Source organism: Sminthopsis crassicaudata, chromosome 3 (genome assembly GCF_048593235.1).
Source record: "Sminthopsis crassicaudata isolate SCR6 chromosome 3, ASM4859323v1, whole genome shotgun sequence".
NCBI classification, from domain to species: domain Eukaryota; kingdom Metazoa; phylum Chordata; class Mammalia; order Dasyuromorphia; family Dasyuridae; genus Sminthopsis; species Sminthopsis crassicaudata.
This window is the reverse complement of record NC_133619.1, coordinates 266,571,608-266,588,786: the sequence shown is the minus strand read 5'-3', so window position 1 is coordinate 266,588,786 and position 17,179 is coordinate 266,571,608. Positions and strand designations below refer to the sequence as shown.

The 17,179-nt window shown below is 33.7% G+C and overlaps 1 long non-coding RNA gene across 1 annotated transcript; it reads right to left on the bottom strand.

Moving 5' to 3' along the window:
- Positions 1-4,874: 4,874 nt before the first annotated feature.
- Positions 4,875-12,314, bottom strand: LOC141561292 (uncharacterized). The gene is made up of 2 exons (XR_012488012.1): positions 12,232-12,314; positions 4,875-5,143 (listed from the first exon to the last, which is right to left on the bottom strand). It is a non-coding gene; the product is annotated as an uncharacterized LOC141561292 (long non-coding RNA).
- Positions 12,315-17,179: the final 4,865 nt, after the last annotated feature.

The following is a 17,179-nucleotide window of genomic DNA, read 5'->3' as shown; positions in this document are numbered from 1 at the left end:
TTCTACAATGAGATGATCCAAGTAGGTTACAATGATCTTGTGATAAAGAGAGCCATCTACATCCAGAGAGGGGACTGTGGGAACTGAGGGTGGTTCACAACATAGCATTTTCACTCTTTTTGTTGTGGTTTGCTTGCATTTTATTTTCTTTCTCATTTTTTTCTTTCTGATTTGATTTTTCTTGTGCAGCAAGATAATTGTATAACTTATATGCATATAGTAGATTTAACATATATTTTTTATCTTGTTTAACATATTGGATTACTTTCCATCTAGAGGAGTAGGGAGAAGGGGGGGATTGGAACAAAAGATTTTACAAAGATTAATATTGAAAAAATTATCCATACATACGTTTTGAAAATTAAAAAGCTTTAATAAAAAAATAAAGAAATTTGGAAGTTTCAAAGTGTGGAGGTTTGGGAGGAAAAAATAATGAGATAAGTTTTAGAAATGTTAATTTTTTGCTGTCTCCAGAATATCTAGTTTGATAAGCAGTTGGTATTGCAGGAATAAATCTCAGAAGAAAGACTAGGACTGGATATTGTGATCTCTGAGTAATTTACATATAAATGATAATTAAATATATGGAGCTTATGAGTTTACTGAAAGAGAATATAGATGAGGGCTGAAGATTAAGCCTTGAGGAATACTTACAGTTAGGGGGCATGATATAGGCAATGGGTCAGCAAAGGAAATGGAGAGTCTTCAGAAGAAATGAGGAAGACACCAGTGTCATGAAGACACAGGCAAGATATAGTATACAAGAAAAGAGAGTGATTAACATTGTCAAATGCACAAGGTAGAGTTAAGAAGGATACAAAAATGAGAAAAGACCATCAAATTTGAAAATCCAATGATCATTGCTAACTTTGGAGAAACCTGTTTCAACTGAGTGACAAGATTAGAAGCTCAAATACAAAGAGTTGAAAAATGAATGAAAAGAGAGGAAGTGAAAGCAGAGAATACAGATAACTTAAAAGCAAGATATATTGTAGGATGAGAGCTTGAAGAACTTGTCGTGTTATTTTTTTTAAAGAATGGGAAGATTTTAGGCATGTTCAAAAGCATAAAGAATCATTAGGTAGGGAGAGGTTGAATATTAGATAGAGAAAAGGATGATTGAAACTGTAATTTACTGCAGAAGGTAGGATCTAATGCAGTTAGAGCCAGCTAAAGTATTCAGTGGATAGAGTACTGAGCATGGAGTCAGGAATATCTAGATTGAAATCTAGCTCTGGTTGTGTTATCCTAGGCAAATCACTTGACCTCTATTTGTCTCAGTTTCCTCAACAGTAAAATGGGATAATAAAAGCATCTACCTCCCAGGGTTGTTGTGAAGATCAGATTTAATAATATATGTAAAGTACTTAGCCTAGTGCTTAGCACAATATAAATTCTTAATTTATATTATATATACATATAATATATATTATTAATAAAAGAATTTATTCTTTTCCTTAATGTGTGGGTAGAGAGAGGAGTTGGTTTTGGCAAGGACCTCACCATTCTCAAAAGGGGGAGAAAGGATAGGGATGAAGTAAAATATTTTAGATGAAAAGTTTGTATTCTTTGTCAAGTAAATGGTAAAGTCCTCAGCTGAGGTAGGGGTGGAAGGATGAGGGAGCAGCCGGGAGGAGTGGTGTTTTGACAAACAATGACACATAGAGACTTGAAGGGGGAAAACTCATGAGAATAAAAATGTTAATAACTTTCATGGTGAATGAGATAGGGAATCAGAAGAAAACTGAGAGTGACTGAACAGAGTGATAGTATCAAAGAATCATGTAAGTTTTATTGTGCTGGAGGCATCTTGTAGAATTATCTATCCTTGATTGAATGTACCTTTCTACATATCTTCCAGGTCCACATCTGTTCCTTATACAAATGACCTCTAGAGGTATTTTTGGTCACATGTGTTTTCTATACTCCACATGGGAGGATCTTTTTTCATTACTTTGCTATGTTGTTGGATCAAGTATATTTTGAATAAATGTATCCTTTGGTAGACTGGCAAAAGCAAATAGGTCAGGACTTATTAGCTATGATTTTGAGTAGTTGCTGACACAGAATACTTCAAACCTGGGGTAGGATTTATAGTTGATTATATATATATAGTTGATTATATATATATAGTTAATATATATATATGTCAGTGTGCCTTAGGTGCTAAACAAAGATCAATTAGAATGGAATCCTTGTCCTTATTGTCTGCAATTTAGAAGGGGAATAAAACAAACACATTGATAATATCTGTGTCAGTTTCATTCTATTGATCTGAGCTTAACCATTTTAGTTTACTTATGATTTTCTGCCACAGTTCTATTTCATAACTCTTTTCCTTCCTTCATAGCCCTGCAGAGTTAACCAAGTCATCCCATATGGTAATATATTAGACTCATGCATTTTCTGCCTTTTTTTCTTCCTACTTCTGTACTGTGCTGAGCACTTATGGAGGTAATGACTAAACCATGTTCATGACATCTAGTATGGATTCATGCTATTTAACCTCAATTGAGTGTCTACTGTGTCACATTTGTCCTTTTATTCATCCCTGATTATCATATTCCTTATAAATGCTTTTTTCAACCTTTTTCTCTCCTCAAGTACCAGATATTAGTTTACTTTCCACTCTTTCAATAATTTTTTTTCCTGCTTTACTGAGAAACATGAGGCCATCTTACTGCAAGCTCCCTCATTTCCCATACTCTTGTTCTTAAAAATCCCTTCTCACATTTACTGATCCTTTCTACCTGAGGTAATTTTTTCTTTGTCATATTAACCTCTTGGACTTTTGATCTCATCCAAGATTCTTTTCAATGATAAAATTTTTTGATCCCACTTTTTCCTCTGAAGTTTATTTTAAGAGTTCTGTCATGTGGAATATGCTAAGGGAAGGTTTTTCTGATCATGACAATTATTAGTACTTTCTTCTACCTTCTCAAATTCTCTAATGATATGTGACTCTGACCACATTTTCTCAGGGTCAGGGTTGCTGAATCTCTCCCTCACAGTTACAGTGTACTGCAAGAGGTTGCAAAATGCCTGTTGTCTAATGTCATTGGCTATTTCTTCCCTTTTTATGGGGGGGAACCTGTGACTAGCATCTCCAGTTCCATTTAATCATTTAACATCAAATAACATAAAAAGAGGCATTTATTTCAAAAGTAGAACAAGAACAAAGTACAAACATTCTCCCTAATATTTCTGGGACTTTTGTCTATGTCATCTTGGTTTGTTTGGGATATTAGACTCAAAACTTAGCTCAGTTCTTATATAGTATTGAACCTACTATATTCATTTTCAGATGAGGGGCATGATTCCAGGATGAATCCTTCCAAGGAGGTGGAGTACCCCAGATTGTGCTTGAAGATCACTCCTTGCTCCTCAAGGTATCATTGCTTCATTAGTTTAATCCAATACAGATTTTGACTCCTGAATTCCTGTGGCTCACTATCTCTCCATTTAAAACTTCCTTGGTTAAAGTTACCTAGAATGGAAATTAATAAACACAGAAAGTCCAAAGATTGAAGCCTGTTTCTTGCTGCCATGTGGCATCAGACTGGAGAAGAGCTTGTGATTTTTCTCTTGTTGTATAGTCTCTGGGATGTTGGGAGAAAAGTCACTGAACCCTTTAGTTGTTCAAAGAACCAGAAAAAGCTGTTCTTCAATAGCTGGCTAGGTGACTAGAGCCAATTACAGAATATCTACTCATGTTCCAGTCTCTTCAAGTCATTTCCTTTACATGTCATCATAATTATCCTGAAAGCAAGCCTCAAGTCGGAGCTTCAAGCTATATCATCCAAGAAAATTGGTAAAACACACAGATGTGCCAAATTTCCATTATATATATGTATTGAGTTCTATAGGCTTCACTCAATTTACATTCACAGATTGAATTTTTTGGAAGACAACTATTCCAGGTTCAAGATACTCTCTGGGTTCACACTCCTAAAACTATAGGTCATGAGCCACTTTACAATTCAGAAATCAGTGAGAGGACACAATTAATTTAAAGCAAAGGTATTTAGAGTGGTATTATAAGAATTTACTATAGACCATTCCTCCAAACCTATTTTCAATCTTGATGCAATCACCAGCATAGATGACAAAAATATTGTTTTGATAAATAACTAAATGACACAAAAGAACTTGAAAGAAAAATAGGCTTATTAGCATAAAGATGTTCATAGAATCATTATCATACTAAAAATTATAAATAATCCATATGTCCAATGACTGGGGAATGGCAGAACAAATTGCAGTCTATTAATTTAATTGAATATTACTATGCCGAAAGAAGTGGCAACAATGAATAAAACAAGAATATGTGAGAAGACATATGAAAGTGAAGAATGAAGAAAACAGAAGCAAATTAACAGTATACTCACTTATTATCATTGTGTTTCACAATAATAATACTTCCAACACAATTATGTCAAGTACTATTTATATAAAACATGACATTTTTGAGGAAAACAGTTTAAGCCTATCATAGTTTTGCCTAACCTTAATTTTGTCATGATCTCCCCTAAATAGAGCTATGTATAACTTCTAAATTAAAGAACAACTTGAACCTTGAACATAAAATCATTTGCTATATATATCAAGCTACATTGCTCCATTAAAAAATAAATTAACTTGCTCCTACAAGATGTATAGCGATACATAGAGTAAAATGTTTCTCTAATGATATAAAAATGTCATTTGTACTTGATAATTATAAATTCAAAATGCATTAAAGAAAAGAGAGATATTTAACATTGCAAGCCTGAATCTGCAGATCACATTGAACCAGTGGATGAAGGTGACATATACAAAAACATTGGTGTCTTACAGGTAAGACATATCAGTCATAAAGATATGAAGGAGAAGGCTGAGTATGTAAAGAGATTTATTGAAATCAAAGCTGAGTGGGAAGAAAACTTTTAAAGCAATTAACACCTACTCAATACTAACAAAACCTTGGCTTTAAGCCTGGAACATTTGCATAATACTTTCTTCAGTAGTGAAGAGATTGGTGACTCCATGCTGAGCCTGTAAGAGAGGAGAAGTTGGCAGGAAAGCTTTGGAGCAAAGACATTTTCTTCCTTCCCAAGTTGAGAGAGGGGACACATATGGGCCCAGATTCTTCTCAGTATCATTTCTGTGGAGAGAAAGAAAAGACTTTAGAAATCAACAGAAATATGGAGGAGCCAGCACCACAAAATGCCCCAGATTTCTGGTTTATTCCCCCAATTCCCTTTGAGTTTTTCTCTCTCTCTCCTTCCTTTCCTTCCTCTCTTTCTCCCCTTTTTTCTCTCCCCCTCTCTCCCCCTGCCTGCCTGCCTCCCTCTCCCTCTCTTCTCTTTTCTCTCTCTCTTTCTCTCTCTCTCTCTCTCTTTTTCTCTCTCTCTCTCTCTTTCTTTCTCTCTTTCTTTCTCTCTCTTTCTTTCTCTCTTTCTCTCTCTCCTCTCTCTCTCTCTCTCTCTCTCTCTCTCTCTCTCTCTCTCTCTCTCTCTCTCTCTCTCTCTCTCTCTCTCTCTCTCTCTTCTCCTCCCCTTTTTCCCTTTCTCTCTTTCTTCCTCTCTCTCCCCTTATCTCCTTCTCTCTCATTCTCTTCCTCTCTCCTCTTCCTTTTCTTATTTCTGTTGAACTATCTTGCTTCCAATAGGAAACCTCATTCAGTCTGTGCTAAATATATGTAATTATTTTAGTCTTAATGCATTCATTTAAAATTGTAAAATGGATTGTAACATTTGGTAAGTATCCAAACAAAAAGGCATAAAACAAATAACAATAAAATAATTAACAAAACAAAGAACCCATCATCCCAAGGTAGTTATATTGAATGATTAGCATTTCTAAAAAGGATGAAGAAGATTGATATTCTTAAAGCCCACAATAAATTGGTTAAAAATCTACACAAATTCTTTTGGAATAAGAAGCTATTACTGCACTATGAAAATTTTAAAGGCTGATAACAGGTATGCATGATGAGATTTGATGAACATTTCTAAAAGTGACTTACTTTTGAATGGAAAGCAAAAAATTCATGAGTGCAATCAAAAGGTTCTTCATGGAAAATAGAGGGGATTATGATGATAATTCAGGTATAATTCCTTGCCATCAGAAAGTGCTGAAGAGTTATTCTTAAGGAATCCAGATTTAGAGATCAATATAGAGAATCAGATTATCCTCAAGTTTTTATAAAACAAATAGTATATTACAAGCATTGTGATAAATGCTGAGTATACCAAAAAAAGGGCAAAATAATCTTTGCTCTCAAGGAGCTCATATTCTAATGGAGAAAGCAAACATGAAAATAAATAGGCTCATGCATATTATTGAGTAAGGAGAAAGTATTCTTAGAAGAGAAGGTATTAGCATCTATGAGAATTGGAAAAGACTTCTTGTAGAAGATGAAAGAAAATAATGAAGACTATGTAACACATTACTGCAGGTCAAAAGATTTACTGCCTACTAAATATTTGGTAAGACATACCATTTTGGCTAAAATTATATATCAGAAGCTTTCTTTCTTTCATCAATTGATGGAGGACAAATATAGACTTTAATATATTCATAGAATTCAATCAATAAAATGTGTTGAAATCAGAACATTATCACGGATTTAACTGTTGCCCCCAATTGTCTGAATAAAATAATGATTCATAAAATTTAAGAACAAAATTTAAATAGATGTCATTGTCACAAGCACTAATAAGCTATAAGCTACACAGAATAAAAAACATTCAAAGTATATACACCTGGAAAAAAACACAAAAACAAAATATAAGTATTTAGCCTAGGAAATCAAAGTTATATCTGAGCTTGATGAGGTATGTATCATCTCTGTTCACTTGTATATGAAAGACAATTTCAATGAGTTTAGAGAAGAAAAGCTTACCAGTGGTGCATTGAACTTTTGTGAAGATTGACCATGTATCAGAAAAATAGACTACATCAAAAATATAGAAGTGTTAAAACAGATAATTTAATGATCATAATGCATTAAAATTATATTCAACAAAGCATCTCTGAAATGAAAATTAAAAAGTAACTTAAAATCAAGTAATATAATTCCAAAGAACTGGCCAAAGAACAATTTTTTGTTTGTTTGTTTGTTTTGCTTTTTATTTACAAGATATATGCATGGGTAATTTTTCAGCATTGACAATTGCAAAATCTTTTGTTCCAATTTTCCCCCTCATTCTCCCTACCACCCCAGAGGGCAGGTTGACCAATACGTGTTAAATATGTTAAAGTATACATATATGTATACATGTCCATACAGTTATTTTGCTGTACAAAAAAAATCAGACTTTGAAATAGTGTACAATTAACCTGTGAAGAAAATAAAAAATGCAGGCGGACAAAAATAGAGAGATTGGGAATTCTATGAAGTGGTTCATACTCATTTCCCAGACTTCTTTCACTGGGTGTAGCTGATTCAATTTATTACCGCTCTATTGGAAATGATTTGGTTCATCTCATTGTTGAAGAGGGCCACATCCATCAGAATTGATCATCATGTAGTATTGTTGAAGTATTCAACAATCTCTTGGTCTTGCTCATTTCACTCAGCATCACTTCATGTAAAAATTCCATTGAAAATGACTACACAAAGATAATAAAAGGATTTTTGCCAAGATATATCCAGAAACTATTTTAATCCAAATATAAAACATTCTTTGCTGAAATGAGTTAGACCTAATTAGTTAGAGAAATGTTGCTTTGTCCTGGGATGATTGAGCCAATATAATAAAATTGATAACACTACTTCAATTAATTTACTTTAACTATCACACTATCATTTCTTTATAGAGCTAGGAAAAAACAACAACAAAAAAATTAATCTGAGAAATCAGAGGTGAAGAATTTGGTGTTCAATAATGAAAAAAATGCTTAGAAGGGAGTCTGATAAATGTGGTATTAAAGTAGAATACTACTTTAATAAAGTAGAATACTACTGTGCTAATAAATGATAAGCTAATTGATTTTAGAAAAACATGAAAATAATGAAATATTGAAAAATGAAATGAGCAGAACCAAGAGAATATCATATGTAGTAACAATATTGTTCAAAGAATAATTGTTAACAATCAAGTTATTCTGAGTATTATACTCAAATCAACCACAAAGAACCTATGAAGAAAGATGCCTTCTTCTTCCAGAGAAAGATCTGAAAAACAGAAGTATACATAATATGTTTTTACATATATTTATAAGTCTCTGTCAAATAATAGCCTTTTCTATTGTAGATTGAGGTGGGAGGGAAGGAGGCCGTTTGAAATTTAAAATGTAACAAAAAAAAATTAAATTAAAACAGAAAAAAAAAGTTTTAAAGCCATCTTCATAACTTAATTATTCCAAAATTCAAGCCATTGATGTAGTTTCTTGGTGGCCTAACTACAAAAGCCAGCACATGAGGAGTTAAGGCTCCTCTCTTAGACTTGAGATATGCTTCTGACTATAATATAGGATGGCCTGGCAATTTAAATTGAATATTGGAACAAATGAGACACTTGTAGGTCATTCAGCAGTTACCAAAAGATGATTTACTTAGCCTGACCAGGAGAAAGATATTCAAAAAAATACAGGCCTATTATCTGGGTCATTTTTTTCTTACCTTGTATTCTAAGCTAGTTATTCTCCTTCAATTTTTTCTAGCACTTTTATTTCAACTATAATTTCATTTTTAATTTTTTGCTTCCTTTTCTTGAAGAATTCTTATAGTCACTGTGGCCAAATAATTTTTTGTATGTTTAAGTATTATATAATTTCTCTATTCTGGATTTATCTCTTGTGATTCAATCATTTTCAGTAGTATCTGTCTGACTCTTTATGACCCCATTTGTGGTTTTCTTGCAAAGATACTGAAATGATTTGCCATTTTCTTTTTCAGTTCATTTTATAGATATGGTAACCGAGGCAAACAGGGTTAAGTGATTTGTCCAGGGCCACAAAGCTAGTAAATGTCGGAGGTCAAATTTGAATTAAGGTCTTGACTTTAAGCCCAATTCTATTGCCTATCTATTGTGCCACCTAACTGCTCTTAGTTTTCTCTTAAGCCATGGTATTTTTTTCTGGTGTTCACTGCTTTCTTCTTTTGATTCATAAATCCAGTCTCGGTTTCTGGATTTGTGTTTGGGCCACACTTCTCTTATATATATGCTCTCTTGGATGGGAAGTTCAGAAACTGCTCAGTGTTAATTCCATCTGTAGTCTGGGTATTGATACTTTTGTCTTTCTGAATGTGTTGGCTAGAAGTAGGCTAGAAGTAAGTTCCTCTTTTGGAACCCCTAGTTTCCCAATGAGCCAATGTGAGCATTAACTTTAGTGCCCCTGTTCCTTTCTACTTATATAGTCTCCAGCCAGATGTTGGCTTTGTCCCTTGGTGTGGTCCTGACAGATGCCAACTCAGTGTTGTAAATTATTCTGGTATCGGTTTTTCTGCAAGATACCAGATTTTTTTTTTTGGTCTTGTTTCATGTTGTGATTCTGGTGTAGGCTGCCTGGATGCTGTACTGGCTCCTTTTTTGGGGGCCGAGGCTCCAAGAATAAACTCTCTAAGCAATGGGTTCTTCTTTCCCTGATTTGTCTTCACTTTGAGTACTTGTTAGTTCTGGAAGTCTTACTTAGTCCTTATAGTGGATAGAGGAGTATATAGCTATTCCTTTTTCATTTTCTTTACTATTATTCCTTCTTATAGATTTTAAGAACTTCAATTGAGTGTTTTGCGGAATACTGGTTTCCTCTAGGAACTTTCAAGTCATTTTAACTAGATATTCTGGATTAACTTTTAAAAGTCAGCCATATGTAGCCAATCACTGTTCATCCTAGGGTGTTGCTCCCATTCTAATTTGTTCAAAGGATTTTCACCCAACTCTTAAAAGAACCACTTACCAAGATTGAAATTTTATAGTTTAACAAATTTTAATGGGTTCCTTTTTGATTAGGTACTGGTCTTTCAAAAACTACTTGCTAACTACCTAAGAATAAAAATGCTTACAATTACCATAGTGCTTTATGATTTTTGAAGCACTTTCCATCCATCTTGTTTTATTAGATTCTCATATTTACTTTGTAAAGGTAAATATGATGTATATATAACATATAATGGGCTGGAAGAGATCTCTTTTTAAATTTTTTTAAAAATAGTATTTTATTTTTTCCAAATACATGCAAAGATAGTTTTCAACATTCACCTTTGCTAAATCTTGTGTTCCAAATTTTTCTCTCTCTCTCTCTCTCCCTTCCCCCTTCTCAAGACAGCAAGCAATCTACTATAGATTAACCATGTACAATCCTTCTAAACATATATCTGTATTCTTCATGCTACACAAGAAAAAACAGATCAAAAGGGGAAAAACACAAGAAAAAAAAACAAGCAAATAAACATCACCAACAAAAATGTTTTGTTTCACATTTAGTATCCATATTTCTATTTCTGGATGTGAATGGAACTTTCCATCACAAGTCTGTTGGAATTGACTTGAATTACCTCATTGTTGAAAAGAGCCATGTCCATCATAATTGATCATCACATAATCTTATTGTTGATGTATACAATGTTCTTTTGGTTCTTCTCACTTCACTTAGCATCAGTTCATTTTTAAATTTTTAACTTTTTTTCTGATTATATGTTAATACTTTTTAAATACACATTTCTTTATGAATCATGTTGGGAGAGAAAAGTCAGAACAAAAGGGAAAAACCATGGCAGAAGGGGAAAAAATCAGAAAAAAGTGAATATAGCAGGTGTTGATTTACATTCAATTTCCATACTTCTCTTTCTGGATACAGATGGCATTTTCTGTCCAAAGTCTATTGGAATTGCCTTGGATCATTGAACCATTGAGAAGAACCAAGTTTTTCAGAATTGATCATGAAACAATCTTGCTGTTACTGTGTACAATGTATTCCTGGTTCTACTTGTTTTGCTCAGCATCAGTTCATGTAAATATTTCCAGCCATTTCCAAAATCAGCTTGCTCATCATTTTTTATAGGACAAGAATATTCAATTATTTTCATATACTATAACTTATTCAGCCATTCCCCCAATTGATGGACATCTACTCATTTTCCAATTCTTTGTCAGGCTCATATGTAAGTCTTTCCAGATTTTCCTGAAATCAACCTGCTCATCATTTCTTATAGGATAATCATGTGGAAGAGATCTTAGAGTTTATTAAGTCCACTTTCCATTTTACAGATGAAGAAACTATATGCCAGAAAGGGAAACAAGGTCACATAGAAATCTCCTGATTTCTAGTTCAGTTAATCTTACGTACTGCAAACTTACCCTTTTTTTCTTTTAGTACCCTCTCCTATGAAATTCTTATCCTATCTTAACCCTATCCTCATAAATCCAGTGCTAGCTATGTGATCATAGACAATTCACTTAGTGTCTTTGTCTATCTGAGTTACTTCTTTTGTAAAATGGGAATTGATAATAGCACTTCCCTCACAGAGTTACTGTTAGAATCAAATAAGTTGATATTTGTAAAGTACTTAGCACAGTGCCCGGTACATAGTGGGCACTATATAAATGCTAACTATTATTATTGTTGTCATTTTTATTATTACTACTACCATTGATAGCTATTGAATGCAAAAAAGTTTTGAGCCGCTCTTGAAAGGAAAGAGATGTGCTATTACTCTAGTGAAATACTAAGAATAAGCAATGCATCACATCCCTTTTCCTTTTATTAATTGCTAGGCAGAGATTACCTTCAAGAATCACTTGGTATTTCTGATTCTTCTATTTTTAAGCATATCAGATCTCTTACTCTTTAATAACTTTCTGGATTTGGTATATGAAGACTGCCATTCCACCATTATTTACAGTTAAGTGAAACTAAGGATGAGGGAGAGGCAGTCGATTGAGCTCTAGGTCTGGAATCAGGAACATGAGTTCAGATCCTGCTATCTCAAACACTTGGTAGCATCACTTTGAGTAATCTATTTAATTGCTGACTGCTTCAGTTTCCTCAACCGTAAAATAGAATAATAATAGCACCTACCTTCTAGGTTTTCTATAAGGCTCCAATGAGACATTTGTAAAGTGTTTTGTAAATCTTAAAATTTACAATATAAATGTTAGTTATTATTATTTTCATTACTTACATACATACACCCAGAGCTGCATCAAAATTAAAATCAAAACCAACCAACTCCCTCCTTCTAACCCCATCCTGTAATGCCAAGTATTACTGATTAATGCTAGTTAAAATAAAAGAAAAATAAACCTTAGTGTTCGTGACTCATGGCAGCTTTGACAAACATCTATCTTGAGGTAACTGGTGAGTCACGCTCTTGTGATGGGCTTTTGTGAAGAGGAAAGGTTCTAGAATGGAATTAATATCATGGGATTATGTTGTAAAATTCCACTACTCTGAGTCAGATTGTTAGGTAATTAAGAGATTGTATATTTTCTAGCTCCAATTCAGTGGATGGTTCAGGAGACCCTCAGGGTTGTTCATCTATCTTGGAAAGGGAGAAGAAGAGGGATTATTACTAATCAGGAAAAAACGTTATCTTTCCATGCCAAATGCCCCTCATAACCAGCTTCACAGCTTCTCCAAGCTGCTGCTGGATTTTCTTGAAGGGCATCAGATTGCTTAGCAACATAGCAGCATACATCATTTAGCTCATTCATCAGTTCCTGAGTTGTGACTCCACACAGCACATTATTTTTCCTCTAGCCAAAAACATTCATTTGCAGCTTGCAGAGACAAGCTGTGACAGGTGATTCTATGTATAAAATGTACAATTGCGTCATATGAAATACAAATGTTGTTTTTAGGTATCAAATAGTTTAAAGTCAGATGGGTTATATGTATTACAATTTATGGTCAGGGATTGTCACCAGAAGACTTGGGAAAAAATTGAGAAATTGAAAAATACCTTTTTTCACAGATCTTGATGTATTACTTTCCTCATATACCCTTCATTTATCTGCTTATCTCTTCATGTTCTATTTTCTCCTGTGTTCTCTACCTCAAAGGCATTGTTATTGCTGTTTAATGCTTATAAAATCTGTTCTTTGCCTGGGAATTTTCCCCTTCTAGTTCACTGGTGAGTTATGTACTAAGTACTTTACAAATATTATCTCATTTCATTCACATAATGACCTTGAGAGGTCAATGTTATTATTATTCCCATTTTACTGTTGAGGAAACTGAGGCAGGGAGTGGTTAAGTGACTTGCACAGAGTCATATAACTAGTGTCTAAGGCTGGATTTGATCTTCTTGACTCCCAGAGCTCCATCCAGTATATCACCTAACTGCTCCCTTGTCTCCATAATTCTGATTGGGGAATAAGATACAGTCAAGTAACTAAACAATTTCTACCCTTTGGTAGGCGATGAGGATGCAAAGACAAAAATAAATCCCTGCTCTCAAAAAACTTATATTGTACATAAAAGCTGTATTAGAAAATTGAACATTAATACAAGTAAAGTATAAAGTACAATGTGAGGTCTGAAGTAGGAAAAGTAATTTTAGAATTATCAGCCTTTGCTTGCTGTCTATGGTAGGAAGTGGGGGAGAAAGTGGGAGAAAAATTTGAAACACAAGGTTTTGCAAAGGTGAATGTTGAAAATTATCTTTGCATATATTTGGAAAAATAAAAAGCTATAAATAAAATAATAAAGTTGTCAGTATAGAATTAGCTAAGGAAAAAAAAGAATTACCAACCTTAGGAAAGATTTCTTGTGGGATTTAGTTGGGGATTAAGAGATGGATAAAATTCAATCTGTGAATTTATCTGTATCTAGATCTCCCAGAGTAAAAAACTCACTTCACCAGTGTAGATCAGCTACTCATTTACAACTTTAAGTCTTAAAAAATTGTGAAGGATACTGAGAGGTTAAGTGACTAGCCAGTATGTCTACTGTGTCAGAAGCCAGACTTGAACCAGATTTTCCTGATGACAGCAAGAGTTCTCTATCCACAAAGCAGGTAATAAAGGTAGTTTAGTCCAATTTGTCTGAGTGAAGAGAATGTTAAAAGAAAGTAATCTAATAAAAGACTGGAAAGTTAAGGTGTCAGATTGTGGGAGGCAAAAGATTTTGAACTTAAATAGGCAGGGTCTATTTAACATCACAGGGTTTAAAAAATTACATGACCATATTTACATATAGATAAGAATAATTTGGAGGTGTGAAAGGACAGAGGTGGAGAAACTTGTTAGGATTCTATACAAGAGAATAAAGAGATTCTATAGTAGCCTGGGAAAAATAGAAAGGAGGAAATGTAAACACATATATATGGAGGTGGATTCAATGTAACTGAATGGCTAGGAGAGATCAAGAAGAGGGAGTAGCCAAAGTCAGCAACAGTTTCTTACGTGGTTAGGCCTGGGGAATGGTTGGTGCCATCAAGAGAAATAGTGAAGTCTGGAGGAGGAGCAAGTTTTAAGTGAAAGAAAGCTAAGTTTGATTTCAGACACGTTAAGTTTAAGGTAATCATTTCTTTGACTCATCTATGTTTGATGTTTTCATCTAGAAATTGATTTTATATTGATTACCTAGGTGGGTTTTTCTTTCTGCTACAATTTTTAGAATCAGAGAGTTTCATATTCAGAAGAGACCTCCCCCCCCCCCCAGAAGCCATCTAGTTTGTCCTGAATTGGAACAAGAATTTCCTCTAGATTATATCTGACAAATGGTCATTCAACCTTTACTTGACAACCCCTAGTAAAAGTGAACGCTTGATCTTGGGAGGGGGAAAGGCAGTCTGTTACACTTTTGGACAATTAATTCTAATACTTATGAAGTTTTCCCCTTATGTTTTCTAAAGTAAGTGTCTTATAGCTTGTACTTACTGCTCTTATTTCAGCCATATGGGTGTAAGAAACACACATCTAATCTCTTTTCTATATGATAGTCTTTCAAATAGTGAAAGATAGCTATCATGAATTCCCTTTTGCTTTTGTCTAGGATAAACTTTTTCAGTTTATTCAGCTGATGCTCCTATGGCATTATCTGTTCATTTTCCTGATGGTTTTTCCCTTAATTCTCTCTAGTTTATAAATAGCCTTTCTAAAATGTGATATTCAGATCTGAATATAGTACCTTCTGATATGATCTGCCTATGACAGAGTTCAAATCTTGGACAATCTGTCTCTCTTTATTCAGCCTAAAATATTATTAAGGCTTTTTTTTGGTTGTTGCTTTGTCTGTGCTATCCATGGTCCTTTACATTAAGCTTCTGGAAATTTTTGTTGACTAATTGCTATTTAGCAATACTTTCTTCTTCTTGAACTTTGAAACTGAATTTTTTGGACCAAGTATCAGACTTCTGCATTTATCCCAGTTAAATTTTGTCTTTTTACATTTGGCCTAATATTCTAGCCAACAAGATGTTTTTGAATTCTGACTCTATCATAAAACATGCTTCCTATGTGTCATCTGAAAATCTGATCATCACTATCATTAACCAAGTCATTGGTAGAAATGCTAAATAGCAAGACCAAAGACTTATCATAAGGACAATATATTAGAGACCTTTTTCCAAGTTGACATTGAGTCATCTAGCTCCAGTTAACTCAACCTATTATGAATTCATTTAACTGTCTTATCAGTAGGTCAGTCAATTTGTCAATAGGTATTTATTAAGCACTTACTATGTGCCAAGTACTATACTAAGTATTGGGGATACAAAAAGAGGCAAAGAAAGAGATAGTTCTCACTTTCAAGAGCTCAGTCTAACAGGGAAGAAAAAACAAAAAAAAATTTATTTGCTGAGGCAATTAGGGTTAAATTACTTGCCCAGGGTCACAGAGCTAGGAAGTGTTAAGTGTTTGAGATCACATTTGAACTCAGGTCCTCCTGACTTCAGGGCTGGTGCTCTATCCACTGAATCATCTAGCTGCCTCCAAATAAACAGATATTTTCAATAGCCTTCATCTTTTCAACTTTTCCACAAAAATAGTTTGATTGTCATAAGAGTACATGACTTTGTCAAATGCCTGGAATTATAGCTATGACACTCTCTCAATCAACTAATTTATTAACCCTGCCAAAAAAGGAAAAAAGAATATTTTGGCAAATAAGAATATCTTGGCATTATCTGTTATTTTAAAATAAAAAGTTATTAACATCTTATTAGTCTTTTGTTATTTATTCCATAGTCATCTCCCCAAATTCCTTTCTATCATCAAACCTTCCTTTATAACAAAAATGATAATTAAATAAAACTAATCAAAAAAGAGATGACATCTGACATTGTAAATAGCAAACCACCTTTAGTTCCTCAACTTGATACAGAAGGGTAGAAAATATATTTCATCATCTTCCTTTATTCTTATCTTTTGCACATCTTTTGAAAAAAATTTAGTTGGTTAGCTTGTTCTCTCAGCAAGGAGTTAGCACAACCCGTGCCCCTCTCTTCTTCCTTTGATCCTTCCTAGAAAATCTCTTCCCTGAACCCATCAGTATATTCACATCATCATTCCTTAGAGGACAAGCTGCTACCTTCTCTTCAGAGATCTAATTATAAGGTTCTTTGCTTTGAGCTTCATATCCTTTACTTATCCACAAGTTTTTGGTGGTTATTCTCTTTCTTTTGGTCCTTTGTTTTAGGTTTCCTCTCCAATCTTCAGACAAAGATCAGGAGTTATTTCTTTTTGTTAAGATTTTTTTTTTTAAAATTATTTTACAATGAAAAATCTCTGTCTTTGTCTCTGTTTCTCTCCCTCCCTTCCCCCTTTGTTAATCTTAACAGAATAGAGACATTTCTTTAGTCCTTCTACCTTCTTTTCTAGGAGGGAGACCAGCATGCAATTTGAATATAGATAGCAATTATTTAGCAGTGATAGAGAAGAAAAATAATGAACACTTATTGCAGGCCACTTCAAAAGTCTCCATATAAGATCTTATGTCAGGAAGAACTGTTAAATTCAGCCACTTATTATGTGATCCTGTATTTAATTTTTTTAAATTTGATAATTGCTTTTTATTTTTGAAATATATACAAAGATAATTTTCAATATTCATCATTGAGAAACCTTGTGTTCCAAATTTTCCTCTTTCCCTTCCCCCAACCCGCTACCCTAGATAGCAAGTAATCCAATATAGGTTAAACATGTACAATTCTTCTAAACCTATTTCCACATTTATCATACTGCACAAGAAAAAAATCAGATCAAAAAGAGGAAAATGATTAAACAGAGCAACAACAATGGGATCCATA